The following is a 14,958-nucleotide window of genomic DNA, read 5'->3' on the forward strand; positions in this document are numbered from 1 at the left end:
ACTACTCTACCAGTATTCAGATGAGATACTGAGCCACCAGGATTTAAATCTTCGGCTTACCTTTTCTCCAAGTGATATGATTAAGCTGAGATTACTTAACCCAAGCCCCAGTGAGTCATTCCAAACCCATGAATCATTCTGACAAATCCATAAAGCTTCTGTTGAATTAATGCCTTGGAGAATTCTTTGCCTGGCTGGTTGAACACTGAATGACTGCAAGTCTTATGATTTAGAGACAGGCACGCGTCTGACCCAATGGGCACACCCATTGTATTTCTATAGAGAAGAAATATCTTTGGAGTTAAATTGTTAGGTCCCAAATGAATCAGTAGAGCAGCACATATGGTATGCTATTACTTGTGAAAGAGAAACTGTAGGTCTTCTGTACATAGAAAAAAAGAAAGATATAGATTAAAATATGGATATGTAGATATGATATAGCTATATGGGAGGGTAAGGACTGGCTGAGACTTTTCATTAACCTTTCATAATTTTTAAAAATTTAATGTTTAATTTCAACTTTTATTTTAGATATGGGGATATATGTGAAGATATATTACATGATACTGAGGTTTGGAGAATCCTGTCACCCTAGTAGTGAGCATAATATCTGATAGGTAGTTTTTTAACCTCACAATGCCCCTCTAGTAGTCTACAGTCTCTTACTTATAAGTAAGAACATGCAGTATTTAGTTTTCTGTTCTTGCATTTATTTGCTTATAATTATAGCCCCCACCTCCATCCATGATGCTGCAAAGAACATGACTTTATTCTTTCTTATGGCTGCATAGTATTCCATGGTATATATGTACCACATTTTCTTTATCTAATCTACAATTGATGGGCACCTGGGTTTATTTGATGTCTTTACTGTTGTAAACAGCATAACGATGAACATATGAGTGCATGTGTAATTTTGGTAGAATGATTTACTTTCTTCTTGGTGTATACCCAGTAATGGGATTGCTGGGTTGAAAGGTTGCTCTGTTTTAAGACCTTAGAGAAATCTCCAGACTGCTTTTCACAGTGGCTGCACTAATTTATATTGTCACCAGCAGTGTATAAGCATTCCCTTTTCTGCACAACCTCTCCCACATCTGTTGTTTTTTGACTTTTTAATAACAGCCATTCTGATGAGATGGTATTTCACTGTGATTTTGATTTGCATTTCTCTCATGATTAGTGAGGCTGAGCATTTCTTTATGTTTGTTAGTGATGTGTATGTCTTCTTTTGAGAAGTGTCTGTGCAGGTCCTTTGCCCATTTTCTAATGAAGTTATTTGTTTATTGCCTGTTGTTTTAAATTCTTCATAGATTCTGGATATTAGGTCTTTTTCAGATGTATGTTTTGCAAATGTCTTTTCCCATTATACAGGTTGTCTGTTTGCTCTGTTGATAGTTTCTTTTGCTGAGCAGAAGCTCTTTGGTTTGATTAAGTCTGACTTTTCTATTTCTGTTTTTGTTGAAACTACTTTTAGAAATTTATCCAAAAATTTCTTGCCAAGGCTGATATTGAGAAGGGAATTTCCTGGGTCCTTTTCCAGGATTTTTATAGTTTGAGGCCTTACATTTAAAGCTTTAATTCATTTTGAGTTATTTTTGGATATGGTGAAAGTTCGGGGTCCAGCCCCAATTTTCTGCATATAGCTAGCCAGTTATCCCAGCACCAATTATTGAAAAGGGAGTCCTTTCCCCGTTGTTTGTCTTTGTTGGCCTTGTTGAAGATCAGATGGTTGTAGGTTTGTGGCTTTATTTCTGAGTTTCCTATTCTGTTCAACTGGTATATGTGTCAGTTTTTGTACCAGTACTAAACTGTTTGGTTACTGTGCCTTTATAAGAGCCATCTATGAAGAACTCACAGCCATCATTATGCTGAATGGGCACAAGCTGGAACCATCCCCTTTGAGAACTAGAACAAGACAAGGATGCCCATTCTTACCAATCCTTTTCAACAAAGTACCGAATTTCTTAGAAAAAGAAGTCAGGCAAGAGAGAGAAATAAAAGGCATCCAAATAGAACAGGAAGAAGTCAAACTACCTCTCTTCACTGACGATAGGATTCTATTCCTAGAAAATCCTAAGACTCCATGAAAGGCTTGTAGAATTGATGAATTATTTTAGTAAAGTTCCAGGATACAAAATCAATACTGAGGTTTGGAGTACAAATTCTGAAACCCTGGTAGTAAGCATAGTACCTGATAGGTAGTTCTACAAATCAGTGGAATTTGTATACATCAACAATATCTAGGCTGAAAGTGAAATCAGGAGCACAATCCCACTCACAATAGCCACAAAGAAAATAAAATACCTAGGAATACAGCTAACCAAGGAAGTGAAAGATTCCTACAAGGAGAGCTACAGCACATTGCTGAAAGAAATCAGAGATGGCACAAATAAATGGAAAACATTCCATACTAATGGATTAGAAGAATGAATATTGTAAAAATGGCCATACTGTCCAAAACAATTTACAGATTTAATGCTATTCCTATCAAACTACTAATACCATTCTTCATAGAATTAGAAAAAAGTATTCTAAAATTCATAAAGAGCTGAAAAAGAGCCCAAATAGCCAAACCAATCCTAAGCAAAAACAAACAAACAAAAAAAAACACAAGAAAAGCCAACGAACGAACAAAGCTGCAAAGCTGAGGGCATTACACTTTCATAATTTTGAATTTTGTTTTATGTGCCTTCATTACCTATTCACTAAAATTTTTATATAAAAAATAATGAAGGTCAAATTCAAGGATTTCACTAATAATACAGTAGTATTTTCTAGTCACCTTATGACATTATTACATGGTTGATCACATAAGGATCTAAAAATTCCAAGTCAGTTTGGCAACATTGTTCATTACACAGAACTTAAACTTGTTGTACTATGCAGTCCACCTGCAGTTTGTTCTCATAGGAATTTAGTACTCTGCTTTGGCTGAAAGAAACTACATTTCCCAGGCTGCTCAGAGCTCTGGTCCAGCTAGCTACAACCAATGGAAGTCATGAACACTAGAATGAGGGGTAAAGGGAAGAAAGACTCTAGGGTATGTTTCTGTGTTCCCTGTGGCATTTCAAGCACGAATAATGTTGCCTCTGTGGTCTCAGCTCCAACGGAGAAGTCTCTACTATGGTTCTAGCCTGCACTGAATGGCCCTGGGCTCTGATAATGCCATTTCCTGCTATTGTTCTTTCAGTGTTAAAGTGAGAAAAGGTGGGACAGGCGGGGTGGCTCAAGCCTACAATCCCAGCACTTTAGGAGGCTGAGATGGGTGGATCACAAGGTCAAGAGATGGAGACCATCCTGGTATATGGGAAAATGCTGTCTTTACTAAAAATACAAAAATTAGCCAGGTGTGGTGCCATGCACCTGTAATCCCAGATACTCAGGAGGCTGAGGCAGGAGAATTGCTTGAACCCAGGAGGCAAAGGTTACAGTAAGCTGAGATCATGCCACTGCACTCCAACCTAGGCAACAAAGTGAGACTCTATCTCAAAAAAAAACCAACAACAACAACAACAACAAAAAGAAATACTTACTGGAAAATGATATTTTAACTATAAGAATTCTCCTCTGACAGAATTTAACAATATTAAGGTTATAATTCAAGAATTGGATACTATAAAAAAGGAATCACCCAAAATAAGAAAGACATTTTAGAAATTAAAAGTATGGTAATTTAAGCAAAGTTTTAACAAATGGATTGAAAGATAAAATCAAGGAAATCTCCAAGAAAGTAGAAAATACAGGTAGATTAAAAATGTGAAAGAAAGGCTAAATTGTAATGTCCAAATCCAGAAGGCTAATGTTCAGTGAATAGAAGCTCCAAAAAGTACAATCAGAATGAGAATAAAAACAAATTTTTAAAAGAGAATTTATCAGAGCTGAAAGACAAGAGTCTCTAGACTGAAGAAAGAGAGGAGAAAAAAATAGTAGAATACTAGACAAAATGAATGAAAAATGACCCATATTCAGTCACAGAATGGTGAAATTTAAGAATATCAAAGATTTTTTAATCCAAAGTATATTTGAAGCAAAAAAAAAAATTGCCTCTAATTCCAAAAAATCAGATTGTCATCTAATTTCTCAGCAATACTGGATGATAGAAGACAATGAAATATTGCCTTTAAAGTTCTGAGGAAAAATCATTTTAAATGAAAAAGTCAACATTCAATCAAATTATCCATATAATTGGAGAGTAGAATAAAGTTATTCTGAGTCATGGAAGGACTCAGTAAGTTTATCTCAGTAAGTTTATCTTCTTGTAGAAGTGACTCATGGATATGTTCCCACAAAACAAGAGAGTAAATCAAAAAAGAGAAAAATATGGGGTTGAAGAACAAACAAGAGAAAAATAGAAAGAAGACATGTCTTATTTGTCTCTTCCATTTTAGTTTTCCATAAATCTGGAGAAAAAAAGTCCAGTTTGGAGCTGGTGGGACAAGGGCTTTAAAAGGCAGGTGTCTGGAAAAAAATGTATATGAACTGAAGTGATCCACAGATTTGATGCTATCTTTAAGCGATCAAGCTAGAGTATCAAGTGGTAAAATAATTACATAATGCAAAAGATGGGGATGGAGAGGAAGAAATAATTAGAAATTCAAGCAAATTGCAAAACTATGTAAAAAAAGGATATAAAATCATAGTATCATATGCAGCTAAGTGGTGAACAATCTTTACATAGTCATAATGTTATAATCACTACTGATCAATTTTCAACTAAGACTCAACCCACGGGGACAGCCTGAAATGGAAGACCAAGGCATAGTTGCAGAATGAGGTTCATGTTTTTTGTTTTCTTTTTTCTTGACATCACAAGCTAAAATTAAGCATTTGATTATGATCAGTAGAAATCAAGAAATGAAAAAAAGGGGTTGGGGCTTTCATTCTTTCACCTCACAAAGCAAAGAATTAAGAGGTACTGTCAAATGGTTGATGGAATTAGAAGTAAGGATATGAGTATAGTTTTTGTTATTACAAAGGTAACTGTTAATAATGGGAAGTGGAGAAAAGAAAGGCCAGATTTGAAAGATAAAGATAAGTGGGTTAAATCCACTGCTACCATTATAGAAATCAGCAGATAATGTCTAAACTTGTTGACTAAAGAAAGAGGAAAGTAATAATAATGTATTGAAGAGTTTATAACAAGTAAAAACAAAATATATGCAAAACAGCACAAAGGCTGGGAGGAAAAAATAGGTATATTGGGGGTTCATACACTACACATGAAGTGGTATTAGATCACTCAGTGGGAGATTACAATTAGCTAAATAGGTATGTGATAATTCCACTTCCAGTCGAATGGAGTAAGAAGGGTTAGATTTACTGTCATGCCTGAAACAACTAAAATACCAGATAAAATATATAAAACAATGGCACTCAAGACATTGGACACCTCATGATAAAGAACAATGATTGCTGAGAAAGGAAAGAAAAAAATGTAAATCTATACAAACACTCATGTAAAAATGTGCATAGCAACTTTATTTGTGATAGCCCCATGCTGGAAACCACCCAAATATCCACTAAAAGATGAATGAATAAATAAATCATGCTATATCTATACAATGAGATGTATTACTTAGTAACAAAAAAGAATGAATTTGAAGCCAGAAAAAAATAGCGCATACTATAAAGTTTCACTTATTTAAGATTCTAGAAAAATGAAAACTAAGCTAAAGTGACAGAAAATGGATCAGACAGTGTGGAGAAAGGTGGTAGGGGGTATTAAAAGGACCATGAGGAAACTTTCAGAGGTGATGGATTTGCTCACCCCTGAAAGTTTCCTCTTGCCCCTTTTAAAAGCTTGATTGTGGTATATATAAATGTCAAAATTCATCAGATAGCACACATTAAATATAAGCAGCTTATTGTGTGTCCATTACACTTCAATGGTTAAAAAAGAAAAGACATAGCATAAACATATTATTTAAATATATATATTACATATATTTATGTATAAAACAAATATATAAAATATATATCAAATAAATAAACGGCATAAACATATTATTTAATATATATATAACATATATTTATATATAAAATATAAATCAAATAAATAACAAACATGGCATCAACTTATTATTTTAGGATTATCAAAGTAGCTGCCAAAGAGATATAAGGGGGACTGTTGAAAGTGTTTCCTCATGTGAGGAAATGCGGCGGAAGGAGAGAATGAGAGGAGGAACTGTTGCTTCTTCATAGAAGCCCTTCTGGATTTGCTCATTTTTACCAGTGAGTATGCATGTCAGTTCAGATGCTCAGAGAAGAGATGTTTAGATGGGACTTGATGTTTACTTACTTGATGTTTAATGCTTAGCCTGTGAAGAATAAAGGGAGGAGGGAGCAGGAGTAGACAGGGAGAGAGCTGGGATTGAGATCAGGTCAGCCACCTGTGAAGAGAGGGTGCAAGGAAAGGCTGGATAGGAAGAGCCTCAGAAATCAGAGCAGTTCTGAGAAAGATGTGCCGGGCTGATAGACAGTCTCTAAGCAAAAGTTGCCCATTAGCAGAGTCCTGTGTCCGGCAGGATGGGCCAGCGCTCATCCTAGCACCTCTGCAGTGTTCAATCACTGGCTGGGAACAGGGGGCTGTGGCTCAGCATGAATGTCACAGTAAATCCAAAGATGTAACAGTTGAGGCTGTCATTCTACTGTGTGCCCCACAGCAGATTTTCTTCTTCTTTAATTGTTCTTCCCCTCCTCCTCCTCCTCCTCCTCCTCCTCCTTCTTCTCGTTCTCCTCCTCCTCCTCCTCCTTCTTCTTCTTCTTCTTCTTCTTCTTTCTTCTTCTTCTTCTTCTTCCTCTTCCTCTTCTTCTTCTTCTTCTCTTTTTCTTCCTTCTTCTTCTTTTCTTCTTCTTTTTTTGAGACAGTCTTGCTGTTGCCAAGCACCAGGCTGCAGTGCAGTGGCATGATCTTGGCACTCACTGCAACCTCCGCCTCCTGAGTTCAAGCAATTCTCCTGCCTCAGACTCTGGAGTAGCTGGGACTACAGACATGCATCACCGCACCCAGGTAATTTTTGTATTTTTTAGTAGAGACGGGGTTTCACAATGTTGGCCAGGATGGTCTCGATCTCTTGACCTGGTGATCCACCCACCTCAGCCTCCCAAAGTGCTGGGATTACAAGCATGAGCCACCAAGACCGGCCCACAGCTGGTCTTCTTAAAGGGCCGTCTGAAGAGCATATCTTCCTGGCTGCTACAGCAGGCACTGATTTGATTTTAAAATTTCGAATGTTTTTTTAAAAGAAGAATAAATTCATCTGAACAACAAATACAATGAGGTCTCGCGTGGCTCACACCTGCAATCCCAGCACTTTGGGAGGCCAAGGTGGGTGGATCACTTGAGGTCAGGAGTTCCAGACCAGCTGGACCAACATGGTGAAACCCCAGCTGTACTAAAAAATTACAAAATCAACTGGGTGTGGTGGCACACACCTGTAATCTCAGCTACTTGGAAAGCTGAGACAGGCAAATCACTTGAACTCAGGAGATGGAGGTTGCAGTGGGCCAAGATCATGCCATTGGACTCCAGCCAGGGCAACAAGAGTGAAACTCTGTTTAAAAAATATATAAAATGCATAAATATTCAGAGTGTAGCACAGTTTTTTACAGAGTTGAACATTCACCTCATTGGTGCTATATATTCTGCATTCTTTTCTCTTCAAAGGTGTCAAGTTGAGTATGCTAAATCTATTTGGTTCTTTCCTAGTTTAAGGATCACAGTGGCCAACCAAAGAGGCAGTTATTTTCTGCAAAAACTATCTTTAGTGTCAATAAGTGGGATTCTGTGAGCACAGGGAGGAGGGCCTCTTGAGAACCTATGGATTCTGATGAAACAACTCCGGGAATCACATAAAACCACTTAGGACCTCATGTATGTCTTCTTTTGTAAAGTGTCTGTTCATATCCTTTGCCCACTTTTAAATGGGCTTGTTCGGTTTTTTTTCTTGTAAATCTGTTTTAGTTCTTTGTAGATTCTGGATATCAGCCCTTTGTCAGATGGGTAGATTGCAAAAATGTTTTTCCCATTCTGTTGGTTGCTGATTCATTCTAATGACTGTTTCTTTTGCTATGCAGAAGCTGTGGAGTTTGATTAAGTCCCGTTTGTCTATTTTGGCTTTTGTTGCCAATGCTTTTGGCGTTTTCGTCATGAAGTCCTTAGTTGGGGAGAGATAGCATGGGGAGAAATGCCAGATATAGGTGATGGGGAGGAAGGCAGCAAATCACACTGCCATGTGTGTACCTATGCAACAATCTTGCATGTTCTTCACATGTACCCCAAAACCTAAAATGCAGTAAAAAATAAATAAATAAACCACTTAGGACACATGGAGCTCATCAGAAATCCTCTCTGTAACACTCATGGCTCTGAAATTTCCTCTGACTTAAATAAGGCTAGCCAATAATAAATAAATTATGTTTACAGTACAAAACAATTGAAAAAGCTGATAAAATATGTATATATATATATATATATATATACACACACACACAGATATATATTTATATTTAAAATATATTACATACGTATTTGCAATTCAGAGATGAAGAGGTTTTTAGATCCTAGATCTTACACAATTTTTCAGGCTCTGTTAAAAAAGATATTATAACAATAAAATGCCCTCACATGACCACTAACCACCACCCTGCATAAAGAAAAGTATATGTGTGTTGGGATGGAGGGTGGGGCAGAGTGGAAAGATGTAGCAGTCTTAACCAATTGTGGTTCAAGTATTTTTTATTTTATTAAATTTTGAAAAAATGTATAACCATCTGAACATTTTGTAGAACCCTTCTCAGGGCCTTGGCGAGGGTCCTGATGCCTCCACTTTGCCATGATTGCAGCCCTATCCAAAAAGCAGAGAATAAAGGGAGTGTTGATTCCCTTAGGAAATTTTGGATATAAGTTAACAGGGAACAGAAGTTGGCCCTTCACACACATGCTAGTACTGAAAATAAAAAGGATATGCACAGAGGGAACTGTCTGTTGTGTGTCTGGCACCCCCAGGCACTGTTCACTCCCTGCAGGGCCTGGCTCCAACCACACAACACTCTCACAAGCCTTCTGCATGCTCAGGACATAGTTGCATCTGATTTCTCTGAGAACCTGTCACTCGGAGCAGGGAGAATGACAACAATGAGCAAAGCACGTTATTTTTTATTTTTGTTATTAAAGGAAATGGATTTGACTTAGTGAAAATATGGTTATACAGCACATGATCACTACTACATATAGATATACATATCACTAACTATAGATGCCTTTGGGTGTTAGAACTATGGGCAAATTTTTTTAACTTCTCCCTCACATTTTCTTTAATAAGCTTATGTCTTTAAAATGGAAATTGAATTTCAAAAAATGTTTAGAAAAAATGCATTAACTTCATATATATAGTTAGACACAGGTATATGTATTAATTAATGCAAGCAATGTGCAAGAATCTAGGGAGATTTCAAACTTCTCAAGGCTTCCATTAAGAATATTTCACATGGCAGCTAATACCAGTGTGGTATGAGAATCAGAGAATCAATTAATCCTGCTTTTGAAAGGGGCTTTGTACTAGTTATCTATTGCTGCATCACAAATTACTCGAAATTTTTGCAGCTTCAAACAATAAACATTTATTATTTTGCACAGTTTCTGTAGGTGAGGAATCTAGAAGTGACTTAGCTGAGTGTCTCAGGCTCAGGGTCTCTGATGGGATTACAGACAAGCTATGAACAGTCACGTGAAGGTTTATCCAGGGCTGGAGCATATACTTCCAAGATGGTCATCCATGTAGCTATTGGCAGAAGTCTTCAATGCCTTGCCACATGGGCCTCTCCATGGGGCTGCCTGGCTGTTCTCACAACACAACATCTGGTTTCCAATGGATGGAATGGTGTGTGTGTATAAGAAAGAGAGAGAGAAGAGCCACAATGCCTTTTGTGATCTAACCTAGGAAAAGTCATACCATCATTTCTGCCATATTCACAGACCAATCCTGCAGTGTGGGAGAGGACTACAAATATCCAAGGTGGGGATCATTAGAGGCCCTCCAACACCATCGTGTCCAATCCTCATGTGAGCCTGGAGAAACTAAAATTTTTCCATAAAGCAAGAAATATTGAGATTGTTAGTCAAAGTCATTTAAACCTATCAAGGATATAGCTATTTGAATCCTATTTCACATGCTGACTCAGTAGAAGTATTTTTTCTGAAAACAATATTTTAAAGATTATAAGTGTAATGTGACCTTAAAATGTTAATTGGTTTTTACTTCTTGAAAAATTACACAATTTTATTTCTTGTTGCCCAGGCTAGAGTGCAATGGTGTGATCTCAGCTGACTGCAACCACTGCCTCCCTGGTTCAGGTGATTCTTCTGCCTCAGCCTCCTGAGTAGCTGGTATTACAGGTGTGTGCCACCACACCCACCTAATTTTTGTATTTTTAGTAGAGACAGGATTTCACCATATTGGCCAGGCTGGTCTTGAACTCCTGTCCTCGTGATCCACCCACTTTGGCTTCCCTGGTGCTGGGCTTACAGGCGTGAGCCACCTTGCCCAGCCTGATGTTCTTTAAACAGTCAGCATTCCTCTACTTATTTTAACATTTCAACTAATAAATTAAAAATTAAGAATTTATAAAATTAGATATGCCCATTCTTTTAAATATTCACTTCTGATGTAAATAGATCTTAATGTTTCATTATATCCAAACCTAAACTGTCAGATTCTATTAAAGGCTTTAAACATTTTAAGAAACAGAAGAGAGGGACAATCCAAGATGGCCGTTTAGGAACAGCTCAGGATTGCAGCTCCCAGTGAAAGCGCAGAGGGTGAGTGGACGCCACGTTTATATTGCCCACAGACTAGGAAATTTCCGGGCGGAGGAGCTCCACGGTTGCCAGCGTGGCTGTTTCGGCCAGCGCGGCTGTGCCGGCCGGCGCCACTGCTTTGCCCCGCGTGGCTGCATTATCGGCGCCCCGGAGCCACGGTTCTCTGTACAAAATACACCGGTCCGGGTGCCCTTTTGGCTGGCGATTGGAGCCACGGGAAGTCGCCCATTCGCCGGTTCAAAAAGGGGACTGAGCAGAGAACCACGACAGTAGATTCCAAGGCAAAAAAAAAAAAAAAAAAGCACCACAAACCTCAGTGCCGCTGTTTAAGCCAGTGCAGTGAGTGGCCGCAGGGGAAAACAAACAGACCCCAGCACCTCTTCAGCAGGCGACTGGAACACCAACTTAAAAAAGGCTCTCAGGCAGGCGATCAGACTCGGCTAGCCCCACCCCCACAAAAGAACAGCAACCAGAAACTCTGGATTGAGAGTTTCACAGCAAGCGCAGCTGAACCCAGGATGGTCCAGCTCTGTGGGGGAGGGGCGTCAGCCATTACCGAGGCAGCCCGCCATTGCCAAGGCAACCCGCCATTGCTGAGGCAGCCCGCCATTGCCAAGGCAACCCACCACAGCAAAGAGACTCCACCTCAACAGAGGCGGGCCACCATCGCCAAAGCAGTTCTAACTACACCCATATAAACAGGACTGCAGGGAAGTTCACTCGGCAGCGGGGTGGAGCCCACAGCAGCTCAGCAAAGCCTCTATAGGCCGACAGTGACTAGGCTGCCTCCTTGATGGGATGGGCAGGTCTGAAGGAAAAAAAAAAAAAAAAGAAGGTGGCAGCATAACGGAAACTCATAAATAAAGCCCTAAATCCCTGGGACAGAGCACCTGGGAACAAAAAGCAGTTTATGAGTTCTGCTGCAGCAGACCTAAAAGTACCTGCCCAGCAGCTCTGAATGAACAACAACAGAGTTCACAGCTCACCATTTGAGCTCCTACAAAGAAGAGACCATCTCCTCAAGCAGCTCCCTGACCCCTATATATCCAAAAAGACACCTCATAAAAGAGAGATCAGATTGACACTAGGCGGGTATCCTTCTGGGACAAAGACAGCAGGAGAAGAAAACTGGTAACAACCCTTGCTGTTCAGCAGCTGCTGCAGGTGAACCCCAGGCAAGCAGGGCCTGGAGTGAAACTCAGCAGACCTACAGCAGAGGGGCCAGACTGTCAGAAGGAAAACGAAAAAACAGAAATAACCTCATCATCAACAAACAGAACGTCAATCTGAAAGATTTGAGACCCAATCTGAAAGCCAGCAACTACAAAGTCAACAGGTGGATAACCCCTAAAAGATGGGAAGAAACCAGCAAAAAAAGGATGAAAACACCCGAAAGCAGAACACCTCTCCTCCTACAAGGGATCACAACTCCTCACCAGCAAGGTTGGATGGAGAACGAGTGTGATGAAATGACAGAATCAGACTTCAGAAGGTGGGTACTAAGAAACTTCTGTGAACTTAAAGAACATGTTCTAACCAAATGCAAAGAAACTAAGAACCTTGAAAAAAGATTTGACGAAATGCTGACGAGAATGGACAAAACAGAAAGGAATATAAGTGAATTGATGGAGCTGAAAAACGCAACAGGAGAACTTCATGAAGCATGCACAAGTATCAACAGCCGAATTGACCAAGCAGAAGAAAGGATATCAGAGGTCGAAGATCAACTCAATGAAATAAAACGGGAAGGCAAGACTGGAGAAAAAAGGGTAAAAAGGAATGAACAAAGTATCCAAGAAATGTGGGACTATGTGAAAATACCTAAGCTACGTTTGATAGGTGTACCCGAATGCAACGAAGAGAATGAATCCAAGCTGGAAAATACTCTTCAGGATATTATCCAGGAAAACTTCCCCAACCTAGCAAGACAGGCAAACATTCAACTCCAGGAAATACAGAGAACACCACAAAGATATTCGTCAAGAAGAGCAACCCCAAGGCACATAATCGTCAGATTCACCAGGGTCGAAATGAAGGAGAAAATACTAAGGGCAGCCAGAGAGAAAGGGCGGGTTACCCATAAGGGGAAGCCCATCAGACTCACAGCAGATCTCTCAGCAGAAACCCTACAAGCCAGAAGAGAGTGGGGGCCAATATTCAACATCCTTAAAAAAAAGAACTTTCAACCCAGAATCTCCTATCCAGCCAAACTAAGCTTCATAAGTGAAGGAAAAATAAAATCCTTTGGGAACATGCAAGTACTCAGAGATTTCGTCACCATCAGGCCAGCTCTACAAGAGCTCCTGAAAGAGGCTCTACACATATAAAGGAATAACAAGTACCAGCTCAACTAAAGGGGAAAACACCCAGCTAGCACCAAAATGGCAGTATCAAATTCACACATAACAATATTAACCCTAAATGTAAATGGACTAAATGCCCCAATCAAAAGACACAGACTGGCAAATTGGATAAAAAGACAAAACCCATCGGTGTGCTGTATCCAGGAAACCCATCTCATATGCAAGGATACACAAAGGCTCAAAATAAAGGGATGGAGGAAGATTTACCAAGCAAATGGAGAGCAAAAAAAAGCAGGAGTTGCAATTCTCATCTCTGATAAATTAGACTTTAAAGCAACAAAGATCATAAGAGACAAAGAGGGACATTACATAATGGTAAAAGGATCAATGCAACAAGAAGAGCTAACGATCCTAAATATATACGCACCCAATACAGGAGCACCCAGATACATAAGGCAAGTTCTTAATGACTTACAAAGAGACTTAGACTACCACACAATAATAGTGGGAGACTTTAACACCCCATTGTCAACCTTAGACAGATCAACCAGACAGAAAATTAACAAGGATATCCAGGACTTGAACTCAGACCTGGACCAAGCAAACCTAATACACATTTACAGAACTCTCCACCCCAAATCCACAGAATATACATTCTTCTCAGCACCACATCACACCTACTCTAAAATTGACCACATAATTGGGAGTAAATCACTCCTCAGCAAATGCAAAAGAACGGAAATCGTAACAAACAGTCTCTCAGGCCACATTGCAATCAAATTAGAACTCAGAATTCAAAAACTAACACAGAACCGCACAGCTTCATGGAAACTGAACAACTTGCTCTTGAATGTTGTCTGGATAAACAATGAAATTAAGGCAGAAATAAAGATGTTCTTCAAAACCAACGAGAATGAAGACACAACATACCAGAATCTCTGGGACACATTTAAAGCAGTCTCTAAAGGAAAATATATGGCAATAAGTGCCCACATGAGAAGCAATGAGAGATCAAAAATTGACACCCGATCGTCAAAACTGAAAGAGCTAGAGGAGCAAGATCAAAAAAACTCAAAGTCTAGCAGAAGACAAGAAATAGCTAAGATCAGAGCAGAACTGAAGGAGATAGAGACACAAAAAACCCTTCAAAAAATCAATAAATCCAGGAGCTGGCTTTTCGAAAAGATCAACAAAACAGACAGACCACTAACCAGATTAATAAAAAAGAAAAGAGAGAATAACCAAATTGATGCAATAAAAAACGATAAAGAGGATATCACCACAGATTCCACAGAAATTCAAACCATCATCAGAGATTATTACAAACAACTCTATGCACACAAACTAATAAACCTGGAAGAAATGGATAAATTCCTGGACACTTGCCTCCTGCCAAGCCTAAACCAGGAAGAAGCTGAAACCCTGAACAGACCCGTAACAAGGTCTGAAGTTGAGGCAGCAATTAAGAGCTTACCACCCAAAAAAAGCCCAGGTCCAGATGGGTTCACAGCTGAATTCTACCAGACATACAAAGAGGAGCTGGTACCATTTCTTCTGAAACTATTCCAAACAATACAAAAAGAGGGAATTCTTCCCAAATCATTTTATGAGACCAACATCATCCTGATTCCAAAACCCGGCAGAGACTCAACAAGAAAAGAAAACTTCAGGCCAATATCCATGATGAACATAGATGCAAAAATCTTCAATAAAATACTGATAAGCCGATTTCAACAGCACATCAAAAAGCTTATCCACCATGATCAAATAGGCTTCATCCCGGGGATGCAAGGCTGGTTCAACATACGCAAGTCTATAAACGTAATTCACCAC

At 39.1% G+C, this 14,958-nt stretch overlaps 1 pseudogene; it reads left to right on the forward strand.

Moving 5' to 3' along the window:
- Window positions 1-11,095, forward strand: part of LOC116534990 — an 89,953-nt pseudogene extending 78,858 nt beyond the window's left edge.
- The last annotated feature ends 3,863 nt before the right edge of the window (window positions 11,096-14,958 follow it).

This window comes from Sapajus apella, unplaced genomic scaffold, assembly GCF_009761245.1.
Source record: "Sapajus apella isolate SASKATOON/1434 unplaced genomic scaffold, GSC_monkey_1.0 scaffold91, whole genome shotgun sequence".
Classification (NCBI taxonomy): domain Eukaryota; kingdom Metazoa; phylum Chordata; class Mammalia; order Primates; family Cebidae; genus Sapajus; species Sapajus apella.